This window comes from Callithrix jacchus, chromosome X (genome assembly GCF_049354715.1).
Source record: "Callithrix jacchus isolate 240 chromosome X, calJac240_pri, whole genome shotgun sequence".
Taxonomy (NCBI): domain Eukaryota; kingdom Metazoa; phylum Chordata; class Mammalia; order Primates; family Cebidae; genus Callithrix; species Callithrix jacchus.
The window spans coordinates 24,421,341-24,435,333 of NC_133524.1; positions in this window are offsets into that span (position 1 = coordinate 24,421,341).

Here is a 13,993-nt window from a genome sequence, read left to right on the forward strand (position 1 = left end):
AAAATAGTCTCATGTGGCCACTTACAAAGACTGGAAAAAGAGTTGAGAAAGGATATTCCTTGCCCTACTGGAGAGGATAGACCCTGGGCCTAACCAGGAGGCAGCTACTAGAGACCTATTCCCAGAAGATGCTGACCTACCATAATCTAGAGCAGTGCTTCTCAACGGGGAGGAGTGGGGATTTTGCCCGCAAAATACATGGCAGTATCTGGGATGTTTTTAATTGTCAAAACAATACTACTGGCATCTGGTGGGTAGAAGCCAGGGGTGCTGCTAAACATCCTACAATGCACCAGACAGTCCCACAACAAAGAATTATCTGGTTCAAGATGTTGATTGTGGTAATGTTGAGGAAAACCCACTCTAGAGACTAAGGAAAGGAGGAGACCAGTATGGTGTAGTAGCTGCCTGTGCAGCAGGAGGTCAGAACAATGCCACGACAGTAGGCACTTACCCACAATAACAGATCAAGAGATGACCTGCCCGCAAACATTTAAATAATAGTAAATAAGGCCGGGCACAGTGGCGCACACCTGTAATCCCAGCACTTTGGGAGGGCGAAGTAGGTGGATCACCTGAGGTCAGGAGTTCAAGACCAGCCTGGCCAACATGGTGAAACTCTGTCTCTACTAAAAACACAAAAAGTAGCCAGGCCTGGTGGTGGATGCCTATAATCCCAACTGCTGGAGAGGCTGAGGCAGGAGAACTGCTTGAACCCAGGAGGCAGAGGTTGCAGTGAGCAGAGATCATGCTACTGCACTTCAGCCTCAGCAAGAGAGTGAGACTCTGTCTCAAAAAAAAAAAAAAAAAAAAGTAAATAAGGCCGAGTATGGTAGCTCACGCCTGTAATCCCAGCACTTTGGGAGGCTAAGGCGGGCACATTGCCTGAGGTCAGAAGTTCAAGACCAGCCTGACCAACATGGATAAACCCCTTCTCTACTAAAAATACAGAAAAAAAAAAAAAGCTGGGCGTGGTGGCACGTGTCTGTAATCCCAGCTACTCAGGAGGTTGAGGCAGGACAATCGCTTGAACCCAGGAGGCGGAGGTTGCAGTGAGCCAACATCGCTGCCACTTCACTCCAGCCTGGGTGACACAGCAAGACTCCGCCTCAAAAAAAAATGAATAAATAGGTGACCGGCTGGGCACAGTGTCACACACTTGTAATCCCAGCACTTTGGGAGGCTGAGGTGGGTGGATCACCTGAGGTCAGGAGTTAGAGACCAGCCTAACATGGTAAAACCCTGTCTCCACCAAAAATAAAAAAAATTATCTGGGCATGGTGCCAGGCACCTGTAATCCCAGCTACTTGGGAGGCTGAGGCAGGAGAATCGCTTGAACCTGGGAGGCAGAGATTACAGTGAGCCAAGATCATGCCACTGCACTCCAACCTTGATTAAAGAACAAGACTCTCAAAAAAAAAAAAGTTTCATAAAGGTTTCTGTGGTAGGAGGGAATATATATACACATATCTGTGTATTTGTGTATCTATATATTCACATACATATGTAGGGTTGAAAAGCTTTTTACATCTGGGTGCAGTGGCTCATGCCTATAATCCCAGCACTTTGGGAGGCTGAGGCAGAAAGGTCATTTGAGCCCAAGAGTTGAGAACAGCCTGGACAATATGGTCAGACCTTATCTCTACAAAATGTACAAAAATTAGCCAGGTGTGGTGTCCTGTACTTGTAGTCCCAGTTGTTCCTGAGCCTGAGGCAGGAGGATCACTTAAGCACAAAAGGTCAAGCCTTTAGTGAGCTGTGATCGCACCACTGCACTCCAGCCTGGGCAGCAAAACAAGACCCTGTTTTAAAAAAAAAAAAAAAGAAAGAAAGAAAAAGAAAAACTGTTTTTCCTCCGTTCTCACACGACAACAATCAATACAGAAGACTTCTGCGACCGAATGTGTAGGGATGTTCCCCACCAACAGGCAAGTGGATGCCAGCCAGGAATCTTCTGATCCAATTCAATTCTGATGCTGTCCACCTGGATATAGCATCAAATACCACAGGTTGAGGGCTCAGTGCCACAAGACTGTCCCCACTTCAGACACCAGCTCCCAAGTGCAGACCTCTGGAACTTCTGACTGACTGACTTCAATTGGAATTCCCATAACCCACTCTTTTTTTTTTTTTTTTTTGAGATGGAGTTTCGCTCTTGTTACCCAGGCTGGAATGCAATGGTGCGATCTTGGCTCACCGCAACCTCCGCTTCCTGGGTTCAGGCAATTCTCCTGCCTCAGCCTCCTGAGTAGCTGGGATTACAGGTGCCTGGCACCATGCCCAGCTAATTTTTTGTATTTTTAGTAGAGACAGGTTTTCACCATGTTGACCAGGATGGTCTCGATCTCTTGACCTTGTGATCCACCCACCTCGGCCTCCCAAAGTGCTGGGATTACAGGCGTGAGCCACTGCGCCTGTCCCCATAACCCACTCTTTAGGCTCAATTCTTTTGCTAGAACAGCTCACAAAACTCAGGGAAACACCTACTTACATTTGCCAGTTTCTTATAAAGTCTATCTTGAAGGATTCGAATTAACAGCCAGGTGAAGGGGTGCAAGGGTGAAGTGTGGAAAGGTCCTAAGTTCAGGAGCTTCCATTCCCGTAGAGTTGGGGTGCACCACCACCCCAGCACATGGATGAATCCTTGTTCACCTTCCTGTAAGCCTCCACCAGTTCAGCTGCCCAGAAGCTCTCTGTACCTAGTCCTCTTGAGCCTTTTATGGAGACTTCATTGGATAGGCATGATTGAAGCATAGACAACCGTGTCAAAATGTGATTGGTTTGTTTCTCGGCCTTCTGGCCAAGATCAAGTGCAAAATGTGATTGGACAAAAAGGATATGATTTAATGCTAATAGACTGAGTGGGGAATCCTAGCAAGGCCTGTCTGTTCAGATTCCTCTTGGCCTCTCTGTATAGCACTCTGTATCGGCCCTCTCTGGGTAGAGGGCAGGACCCTTTCTAAAACGGGGGTCTTATGACCTACAATCAGACAAGGTAGCTCAGAGCATTTCTTTATGACCAGCTCCAAGATACAAAGGCGGGGGTAGATTATATTTTCAGTGTCTATGCCTGCCTTGGAGAGAAAAAGGAGCAGGTGAAAAGGAAAAGTATGAGAAGGTCAGAGAGAGAGACTGTTTTCCGAGACATGCTTCTGAAACCTACAGCACCCACACGTTAAAAGCAAAGACGGTCCTTTACTTTGATCGCTCTGAAACACTTCCAAAGCCGCTTTAGCAACCAAGGACTAAAGAAAAAATACTTTAACAAAAGATATGCTTATTGTTTAATCACTTAAGAAATAACAAGGGCTATGGGAGTTATAAGCCAGGAACCATGGACAAAAACATATATATATATATATACGCACACACACAGACACTTCTATAGACTATTTTTTTACCTAGCTTCTAAAAAGAAAAGAAAATGTTTATCATAGTTATTATGTATTTAGTTTCAGATAGCAAAGCAATTTTTACCAATCCTATTACTAACATAATTTTAGCATAATATTTTACATTTATGTAAAATGCTAAAAATATATTTTATTTATTTTGAGACAGATTCTTGCTCTGTCACCCAGGCTGGAGTGCAGTGGCATGATCTCAGCTCACTGCAGCCTCCACCTCCCAGGTTCAAGCAATTCTCCTGCCTCAGTCTCCCAAGTACCTGGGATTACAAGCAAGTACCACTCTGGCTAATTTTTCTATTTTTAGTAGAGGCAGGGTTTCACCATGTTGGCCAGGCTGACCTCAAGTGAACAGCCTGCCTTAGCCTCCCAAAGTGCTAGGATTACAGGCATCAGCCACTGTGCACAGCCCAAAAATATATTTTAAAAGAGCCTCCATCCTGAGGCTTAAGCCTACAGTTGTTTGTTTTGAGACGGAGTCTTGCTCTGTTGCCCAGGTTGGAGTGCAATGGCACAGTTTCGACTTACTGACACCTCTGCCTCCCGGCAGAGTGATTCTGCTGCCTCAGCCTCCTGAGTAGCTGAGATTACAAGCAACTGCCACCACACCCAGCTAATTTTTGTATTTTTAGTATAGACGGGGTTTCACCATGTTGGCCAGGCTGGTCTCGATCTCCTCACCTTGTGATTCACCCACCTCAGTCTCCCAAAATGCTGGGATTACAGGCATGAGCCACCATGCCCAGCCTTATAATCTTTTTTATTAACAAATTCAAAAGCCAACTCAAACACCCAAATTCACCTAAATCTTACAGTTGTTCATACAAAAAAAATATTTATTACCTAAATATGTGCAAGGGACTTTGCTAGACAATAGGAATAAAAAGATCTGATGCAATTCCTTCCCTCAAAAAGCCCACAGTCTCATAAGTGAAATAAACATGTAAGAAAAGGAAATATGGCTAGGCACAGTGGCTTACGCCTGAAATCCCAATACTGGGAGGCCAAGGTGGGTGGATCACTTGAGCCCAGGAGTTCAAGATCAGCCTGGGCAACATAGTGAAACTCTGTCTCCACAAAATATTTTAAAATTAGCCAGGCAAAGTGGTGCACACCTGTAGTCCCAGCTACTTTGGAGGCTGAGGCAGGAGGATCACTGGAGCCCGAGGGTGGTTGAGGCTGCAGTGAGCCATGATTGCACCACTGCACTTTAGCCTGAGTGACACAGTGAGACTCTGTCTCAAATAAATAAATTAAATAATAAAAATTTTAAAAAGGAATTGCAATACAGTGGAATAAATGCTAAAAATGCCAGCTCCTCTGGAGGCTCTATGGGGAGCACAAACAACAACAAGAAAAAGCAGGGACGGGATGAGGAAGGTTTCACAGGGAAGAGGAGGTGTATACGCATTTCTCCACTGAAGGCCGTATCACATGCAAGTAGTCCTTACGTAACGAGACAGTACTTATCACCCAATATCAAGAGACCAAGCACTGAATGGTCTTACTGTGTCATGATTATCTACTGGGAAATGGCACATACTTTAGAGTTGATTGGCTAGGGTTAGGGGTCCAATGTGGGGCCAAGGCCAGATGGAAGTTTTAAGATTTGAAGGCCAGGCATGGTGCCTGTGGTCCCAGCTCCTTGGGAGGCTGAAATGGGAGGATCACTTGAGCCCAGGAAGTCCAGGCTGCAGTGAGACATGATCGAGCCACTGCACTCCAGCCTAGGTGACAGAATGAGACCCTGTCTTGAATTAAAAAAAAAAAAAAAAAGAATGGAATCTGTAGTCTTGATTTCATTAACTTCAAGCTCTGGTCTTTTGTGCAGTTCACTCTACTCTGGACTTCAGAAACAGGATTTGCAGGTTGTGTTAGAAAGTACACTGCACTATAACGCAAAGGCCACGAGGTGGCATCCAGCCCATGGAAATCAACAGCGACTTGCTAAGTGTGTGGGGCGTGGGGGGGGGGGAGGGCGGGGGGGGGGAGGGGAGGCGCCTTTCAGGCTAAACTGAAAGAACAATAACAGTCGAACTAACTTTTTTTTTAATTTAATGTATTAACAGGAAAAAACTTAGAAATTCAGGACTATTCAAAAGTAAGCACAGCTTAAGTAGGTATCTTAACTGATACTGGGTGTACTCCTTCCATCCGTGATGGAAGGTCTAACGTTTTAACCCTAACACATGTAGAGGCACATTTTACATTGTGACCCAGTACACACATAGATGTGCATACCATGCACATACATAACGTGTCACACAACACTTAACATTACTATCCATGATGCATTCTGATGGTTTTCTTTTTTTTTTTTGAGACGGAGTTTCGCTCTTGTTACCCAGGCTGGAGTGCAATGGCGCGATCTCGGCTCACCGCAACCTCCGCCTCCCGGGTTCAGGCAATTCTCCTGCCTCAGCCTCCCGAGTAGCTGGGATTACAGGCATGCACCACCATGCCCAGCTAATTTTTTGTATTTTTAGTAGAGACGGGGTTTCACCATGTTGACCCGGATGGTCTCGATCTCTTGACCTCGTGATCTACCCGCCTTGGCCTCCCAAAGTGCTGGGATTACAGGCGTGAGCCACCGCGCCCGGCCGGTTTTTCTTTTTTTAAATGTTCAAGCCCACTCAATTTTATGACCCACTAATTTCAAGTCCATGGTTAGAAAAAAAAATACATATATATACACACACACACACACACACACACTTTTTTTTGAGACAGAGTCTCCCTCTGTTGCCCAGGCTGGAGTGCAGTGGTGTGATCTGGGCTCACTGCAGCCTCTGCCCACCACATTCAAGTGATTCTCCTGCCTCAGCCTCCTGAGTAGCTGGGAGTACAAGCGCACACCACCATGCCCAGCTAATTTTTTGTATTTTTAGTAGAGACAGGGTTTCACCATGTTGATCAGGATGGTCTTGACCTCCTGACCTCATGATCTGCCAGCCTCATCCTCCCAAAGTGATGGGATTACAGGCAGGAGCCACTGTACCTGGCCATATATTGACACATTTTTAAGAAAATATATATTAAACATGTATAAAATCAGGGTACAACAATACCTTATCACATGTAATTTTCATTCTACTACCATTATTGTTTTGCTCATTTGTTTTAGCCATACTCTTCCTTCTATTACAGGTGCACAATTTCTGTGGCACAAAAACCAGAATTTCTTTACCCGTTCTTTGGTTACTATAATCCCATTTCTCTGTGTTATTAATTCCTCCATGCTTCTGGTTTACTTAGTGGTTTTCAGGAGGGCCTGTTTCATTGTGAGGCTCCCTTTTTTTTTTTTTTTTTAGCTTAATTCACAAACCCAATACCTGAATCAAGTGAAGAAAGAACATAGGCCTAAATCAGAAGACTGTGAAATGAGAAAAATGTTCCTTCTTTTACTGCGGAAGAAACAAGACATTAAGAGATCAATCCTTCACCCAACAATTGGAACTAGCTGGTTGCAGAAGCAGGCAAGATTTCATAGGTATAGATGTTCAGGCCAGGACTGCTTCTGGGTCTTTTAGTCCAGAGATGGGTTTGGGGTCTTTTTTTTTTTTTGAGATGGACTTTTGCTCTTGCTGCCCAGGCTGGAGTGCAATGGCCCAATCTTGGCTCACCGCAACCTCTGCCTCCCAGGTTCAAGTGATTCTCCTGCCTCAGCCTCCCCAGTAGCTGGGATTACAGGCATGTGCCACCACACCCAGCTAACTTTTTTGTTTATTTTTAGTAGAAACAGGGTTTCTCCATGTTGGTCAGGCTGGTCTCGCACTCCCGGCCTCAGGTGATCCACCTACCTCAGCCTCCCAAAATGCTGGGATTACAGGCAAGAACCACCGCGCCCCGCCAGGTTTAGGAGTCTTTAGCATATCACTCTGCCTGCCCAGAAACCCATATGCTGGACAAAAAGATGCCATATCTACTTCAGATTGATCCCCTTAAATCAAAATAATCTCATGACACAACAGTTTCATCTAGAAGCAATGTAATTAGCCAAGACCCCCTGAAATCCATTTGTGAACTTGCCTAATGCCTACCAGTTTTTTGAGACAGAATCTTGCTGTGTTGCCCAGGCTTGAGTGTAGAGCATAATGGTGTGATCACAGCTCACTGCAGCCTCAACCTCCTGACAATCCACCCTCCTCTGCCTCCTGAGTAGCTGGGACTAAATGTGCGTGCCACCATACCTGGCTAGTTTTTTCACTTTTTGTGGAAATGGGGTTTTGCCATGTTGGCCAGGAAGTCTTGAACTCCTGGGCTCCAGAGATCCTCCCGCCTCAGCCTCCTAAAGTGCTAGGATTACAGGCATGAGCCATGACATCCAGCTCTAATCCCTACTTTTAACTCTTCTTTTCTGTTTCCCATTTTATAAGTAAATTCATTATTTAGTGCCAACAGAAGAGAAAGAAAACACAAGTCAGTCAGGCATCATGGCTCACGTCTGTAATCTCAGCACTTTGGGAGGTCGAGGTGGGCAGATTACCTGAGGTCAGGAGTTCAAGACCAGCCTGGCCAACATGGTGAGACCATGTCTCTACTAAAACTACAAAAATTAGTCAGGCATGGAGTTAGGCACCTGTAATCCCAGCTACTCGGGAGGCTGAGGTGGAAGAACTGTTTGAACCCAGGGGGCAGAGGTTTCAGTGGTCACGCCACTATACTTCAGCCTGGGTGACAAAGTGAGACTCCATCTCAAAAAAAAAAAAGAAAAGAAAACATAAGTCAATTTAGAGAGTCAATTACAACTGTAGCAAAAGTTTTATTCTTTTTTTGAGATGGAGCTTTTGCTCTTGTTGCCCAGGTGGAGTACAGTGGCACGATCTTGGCTCACTACAACCTCTGCCTCCCAGGTTCAAGCAATTCTCCTGCCTCAGCCTCTCGAGTAGCTGGGATCACAGGCATGCACCACCATGCCCAGCTAATTTTTTTTTTTTTTTTCAGTAGAGACAGGGTTTCGCCATGTTGGACAGGCTGGTTTCAAACTACTGACCTCAAGTGATCCACCCACCTCGGCCTCCCAAAGTGCTGGGATTACAGGTGTGAGCCACCACGCCTGGCCTGCAAAAGTTTTATTCTAAGAGGAAATAAACCAAATGCCCAGAATATTTCAGCCATCATTCATTCTTGTGGTTGAGGCTTGACTACATTCTGATCCATATAAATACATGCCATTAGTTAACACTTTAACAGCTGAGAAAATATGTCAGAAATGTGACAAAGGACCAAAATTCTAGACCCAGCCTTGCCTATCCCACTTATATAGTTACAGATTAGGCTTTAGGAAGTCACTTTCCCTCTCAGGCCTGTTTCCTCATCTGTAAAACATAAGTAATAATAGTACTGATCTCAAAGAATTACTGTAAGGATTAAATGAGAGTATACATTTTAGTGTCATTAGTACTGTGCCTGACACATAGTAAGAATCCAATCAATGTGTGTTACCCACATATAAAAATGATTATGGTTACATCTTTTTTTTTTTTTTTGAGACAGGGTCTCCCTCTGTTGCCAAGGCTGGAGTGCAATGGTGCAATCTTGGCTCACTGCCACCTCTGCCTCCCCAGCTCAAGCAATTCTCTCACCTCAACCTCCCAAGTAGCTGAGACTACAGGCGCATACTACCATGCCCAGCTAATTTTTCTATTTTTTGTAGAGTAAGGGTTTCACCATGTTGCCCAAGCTGGTTTCAAACTCCTGAACTCAAGCAATGCACCAACCTCAGCTCATCCAAGTGCTGAGATTATAGGCGTTTCACCATGTTAGCCAGGCTGCTCTTGAACTCCTGACCTCAAGTTATCCACCCGCCTCGGCCTCCCAATGTAATGGGATTACAGGCATGAGCCACCATGCTCGGCACTTCTTATTATTTTTTTAGAGACAGGGTCTCACTCTGTTGCCCAGGTTGAAATGCAGTAGCACTATCACAACTCATTGCAGCCTCAAACTCCTGGGCTCAAACAATCATCCTGCCTCAGCCTCCCAGGTAGCTGGGACTACAGGCATGTGCCACCACAACTGGCTAATTTTTTATTTTCTGTAGAGATAGGGTCTCACTATGTTGCCAGGCTGGTCTTGAACTCCTGGCCTCAGGCAATCCTCCTTCATCGGCCTCCCAAAGTGCTTAATAGGGATCTCTTAATCACCTCATCGGCGGCCTTTTCCCAGTACTCATCCTTACCACCTTCAGTGACACCAATGATCCCTCCATGAAAATGGCTTTGAAAGGATGGAAGGTGGTGGTGTCAAGACCTGGGAATCTGGCTGCTCTTAGAGTCCTCAAGCCAACATTAAAAAAATCCAAGGCCAGGCGTGGTGGCTCACGCCTGTAATCCCAACACTTTGGGAGGCCCGAGTAGGCGGATCACTTGAGGTTAGGAGTTCAAGACCAGCCTGGCCAACATGGTAAAACCCCATCTTTACTAAAAATACAAAAATTAGCTGCGCGTGGTGGTGGGTGCCTATAATCCAGCTACTTGGGAGGCTGAGGCAGGAAAATCACTTGAACCCAGGAGGCAGAGATTGCAGTGAGCTGAGACTATGCCAATGCACTCCGGCCTGGGCAACAGAGCAAGACTGTCTCATTTTGTCTCAAAATTTAAAAAAATGAAAGAAAGAAATCCAACCAGCCTGGTAGCCAGCCACCTCAGCCACCCCCAGCTGAGGCACCAGATGGCCCAGCCCCAGATGAACTTGCAGATAAACAGAGCTGAGTGACCTCAGCCAATGCCACATGGAACAGAACCTCCCAGGTAAGCCCAGCCCTCCCACAGAATCAAGTATGTCTTTAGAAAGATAAACTGCATGAACTAATTAAAAATAAAGATTAAAATGTTGAAATTCCAGGGGAGATGGGTGAAACTTCATTTCTCCAGGAGTCAAGTGTTTGGCTCCATTCAAAGAGGTGCAAGAAAGCAGACTGGATCAGAGCGAACATGGGTACCAAATGGGACGTGCTGACAGAATATTTGGGTGACCACAGAACCACATGGACATGCCCAACACAGTGTAAAGCATACTAGAATGAAGTAAACTCTTCAAAAGAAACCAGTGATAAGGCCAGGCATGGTGGCTCACACCTGTAATCCCAGAACTTTGGGAGGCCGAGGCGGGTAGATCACGAGGTCAAGAGATTGAGACCATCCTGGTCAACATGGTGAAACCCCATCTCTACTAAAAATACAAAAACTTAGCTGGGCATGGTGGCGTGTGCCTGTAATCCCAGCTTCTCAGGAGGCTGAGGCAGGAGAATTGCCTGAACCCAGGAGGCGGAGGTTGTCATGAGCCGAGATCACTCCATTGCACTCCAGCCTGGGTAACAAGAGCAAAACTCCGTCTCAAAAAAAGAAAAAAAAAAGAAACCAGTGATAAAGACATCATCCTCAAAGACTACACATTGAAGAAGTATGGAGGCAAAAACTAAGAACTTGGTAATAAATGCCTGAAGTAAAACTGGGATCTCAGCAGAGACTATTTAATATAAAACAATGTCCAACTCACAAGAGGAAGATATATGCTAGAAGTTAGCAGTGCTGGTACTGGTTAAAAATTCTCTTTATTTTTTTTTTTCAGATGCTTTCTCACTCTGTCACCCAGGCTGGAGTGCAATGGCACGATCTCAGCTCACTCACTGCAACCTCCGCCTCCAGAGTTCAAGTGATTCTCATGCCTTAGCCTCCCGAGTAGCTGGGATTACAGGCACCCATCATCATATCCAGCTAATTTTTGTATTTATAGTAGAGATGGGATTTTACCATGTTAGCCAGGCTGGTCTTGAACTGACGGCAGATGATCCACCCACCTCAGCCTCCCAAAGTGCTCGGATTACAGGTGTGAGCCACCGTGCCCGGCCAAAAATTCTCCTTTATTCTTTAAGGGAGGACATAACACTAATAATCCAGAACCTAGTGTATATCATTGCTTCATCTCATCTTCTTAAAGTCCTGTATTAAAAACAAAAACCTCTAGGTTTTTTTTTTTTTTTTAAGATAAGAGTCTCAATCTGTCCCCCGAGATCTGCACGATCTCGGCTCACTGCAACCTCCTCCTCCCAGGTTCAAGCGATTCCCCTGCCTCAGCCTCCTGAGTAGCTGGGATTACAAGCACCTGCCACTACGCCCAGCTAATTTTTTTTGTATTTTTAGTATAGACAGGTTTTCACCATGTTGGCCAGGCTGGTCTTGAACACCTGACCTCATAATTCACCTGCCTCCACCTCCCAAAGTGCTGGGGTTACAGGCATGCGCCACCACCCCCAGCCTGACCTCTAGCTCTTATATCTGTGTTGGTAGATGACAGATTTGGGGTGAAGATTCTGGTATCCAAACTTACATATACAATTTAACAAAAAGACAATAAGCAATTTAATTTCAATCTCAGTAGAATTCAAAGAAAGGCAATTAACAAATTCAGTTTTCTTTTCTTTTGGGGGGAGGGGACAGGGTTTCACTTGTTGCTCAGGCTGGAGTGCAGTGGCCCTATCTTGGCTCACTACAGCCTCAAACTCTTGGACTCAAGCGATTCTCCCACTTCAGCCTCCTGAGTAGCTGGAACTACAGGTGTGCACCATCACACTGAGAGGAGTTAGCTAGCTTTTCCTTAGGTAGACGGCAAGGGAAGGGTCCCCAGAGATCCCCCAACCCACAGGTCAGTGCCTCATCCCCACATAACAACATAAAAAGCAGCCTGGGGGGGAAAAAATCAAGCTGCAGGCACCGATAAAGGAACTAGCACAGGGTGGTGGTGTGCCTGGAGACAAGCCCGCAGCTGCACAGATAGAATCTCCAGCCCACTCAGATAAAAATTTGCACAAACCTCCGGCTCACTCTTTGTATCATCAGCGGGCTCCCAGGAAGAGGTTTCTTCTCCTTTTGCAGGCATGAACACGGTGGGCTCCAGTAGGCACTCCTGGACTGGGAGCTCGGTTTCTACTAATCATTTCAGCCCGTTCGGTCTGGGGCCAAGCTTTCACTTCTGAAAGGTCCTGATAGGTCCCGGGTTAAGCTGAGTAGCCCCAGTGAATCACCACTTCAGCTGATTGCTCCCGGGCCAAGCTGAATCGCTTTCTCCAAGACAGCCCGAATACTAAGCAAATTCCTTCCCCTTCAGTCCGCAAAAACCTCCGACCCCAACCTCATAGTGGCAACCCATTCAGGCCCCTCCTCTCCGCTGTAGAGAGCTTTCTTCTTTTGCTTATTAAACTTTCACTTCAACCTCACCCTTTGTGTTCACGCTCCGGAGACAACTCCAGGTACTATCTCAGACAACCAGAGATTGCTACATTTCAGTGCATTGGTGAGACTATACCACCTCGCTAATTTTTGTATTTTTTGTAGAGACAGGTTTTCACCCTGTTGCCCAGGCTGGTCTCGAACTCCTGACCTCAAGTGATCTGCCCACCTTGGTCTCCCAATGTGTTGGAATTACAGGTGTGAGCCACCACATCCAGCAGAATGTCATTTTTCACCTATCAAAATGGCAAAGATATTTTTAAAAGAAAAGATAAAATTTGGCAAAGTTAAGGGAAATTGATGCTAAGTGAATGTGTGAAAGTGTTCTGAAGGCTTACATGAAATACATATTCAAAGCCTTCAACGTCTACCTATTTGACCTAAATACCTCACTTTATATTTTTCCAAAGAAAATAAAGGTCAAATGTTTTAGTGTTTAGGATATTTCCTGCAACATTGTTTATAATAGCAAAAAATAAAATTCTAGAAAAAGCTTCAGTGTATAGCAACAAATGGTTAAATATATAATGTATAATCTTTATAATAGCATGCAGCAGGTCTCTCCTTTTTTTTCCTTTTTTTTTTTTTTTTTTTATGAGATGAAGTTTCGCTCTTGTCCAAGCTGAAGTGCAATGGCATAATCTCGGCTCACTGCAACCTCCACCTCCCAGGTTCAAGTGATTCTCCTGCCTCAGCCTGCCGAGTAGCTGGGATTACAGGCATGCACCACCATGCCCGGCTAATTTTTTTGTGTGTATTTTTAGTTGAAATGGGGTTTCACCATGTTAGGCTGGTCTCGAACTCCTGACCTTAGGTGATCCGCCCACTTCGGCCTTCCCAAAGTGCTGGGATTACAGGCATGAGCCACCATGCCCAGCCTCAGTAGGTCTCTTAACTCCACTTAACACCTTCAGAAAATTCCCCAGGGCCCATCCCTCCCCATTAGTCACCTCCCACCATGTCATAGGTGGATATGCAAAATGCTGTATCGAAGGGCCAGGTAGATCTCAGAATGACATTACGGCATGGAGAGACAAGCTACTACTAGTACAGCACATGCTTGATTCCATGGGTTCAGATGCATGCTTCCAAGAGATAGTTGTGTTTGCTCCTGTGACTATTTCATGCCAGAGGTGCTTATTGACACTGTGATTTAAACATGACATAAACTAATATTAAAAAATTGTTTGAGAAGACAGGGTCTTACTCTGTCACCAAGGCTGGAGTGCAGTGGCATGATTATACCTCACTGCAGATTCAAACTCCTGGACTCAAGCAATCCACTCACCTCAGCCTCCTAACTGGGACTACAGGTGCACACCACCATGGTCCGCTAATTTTTTAACTTTTTGTACA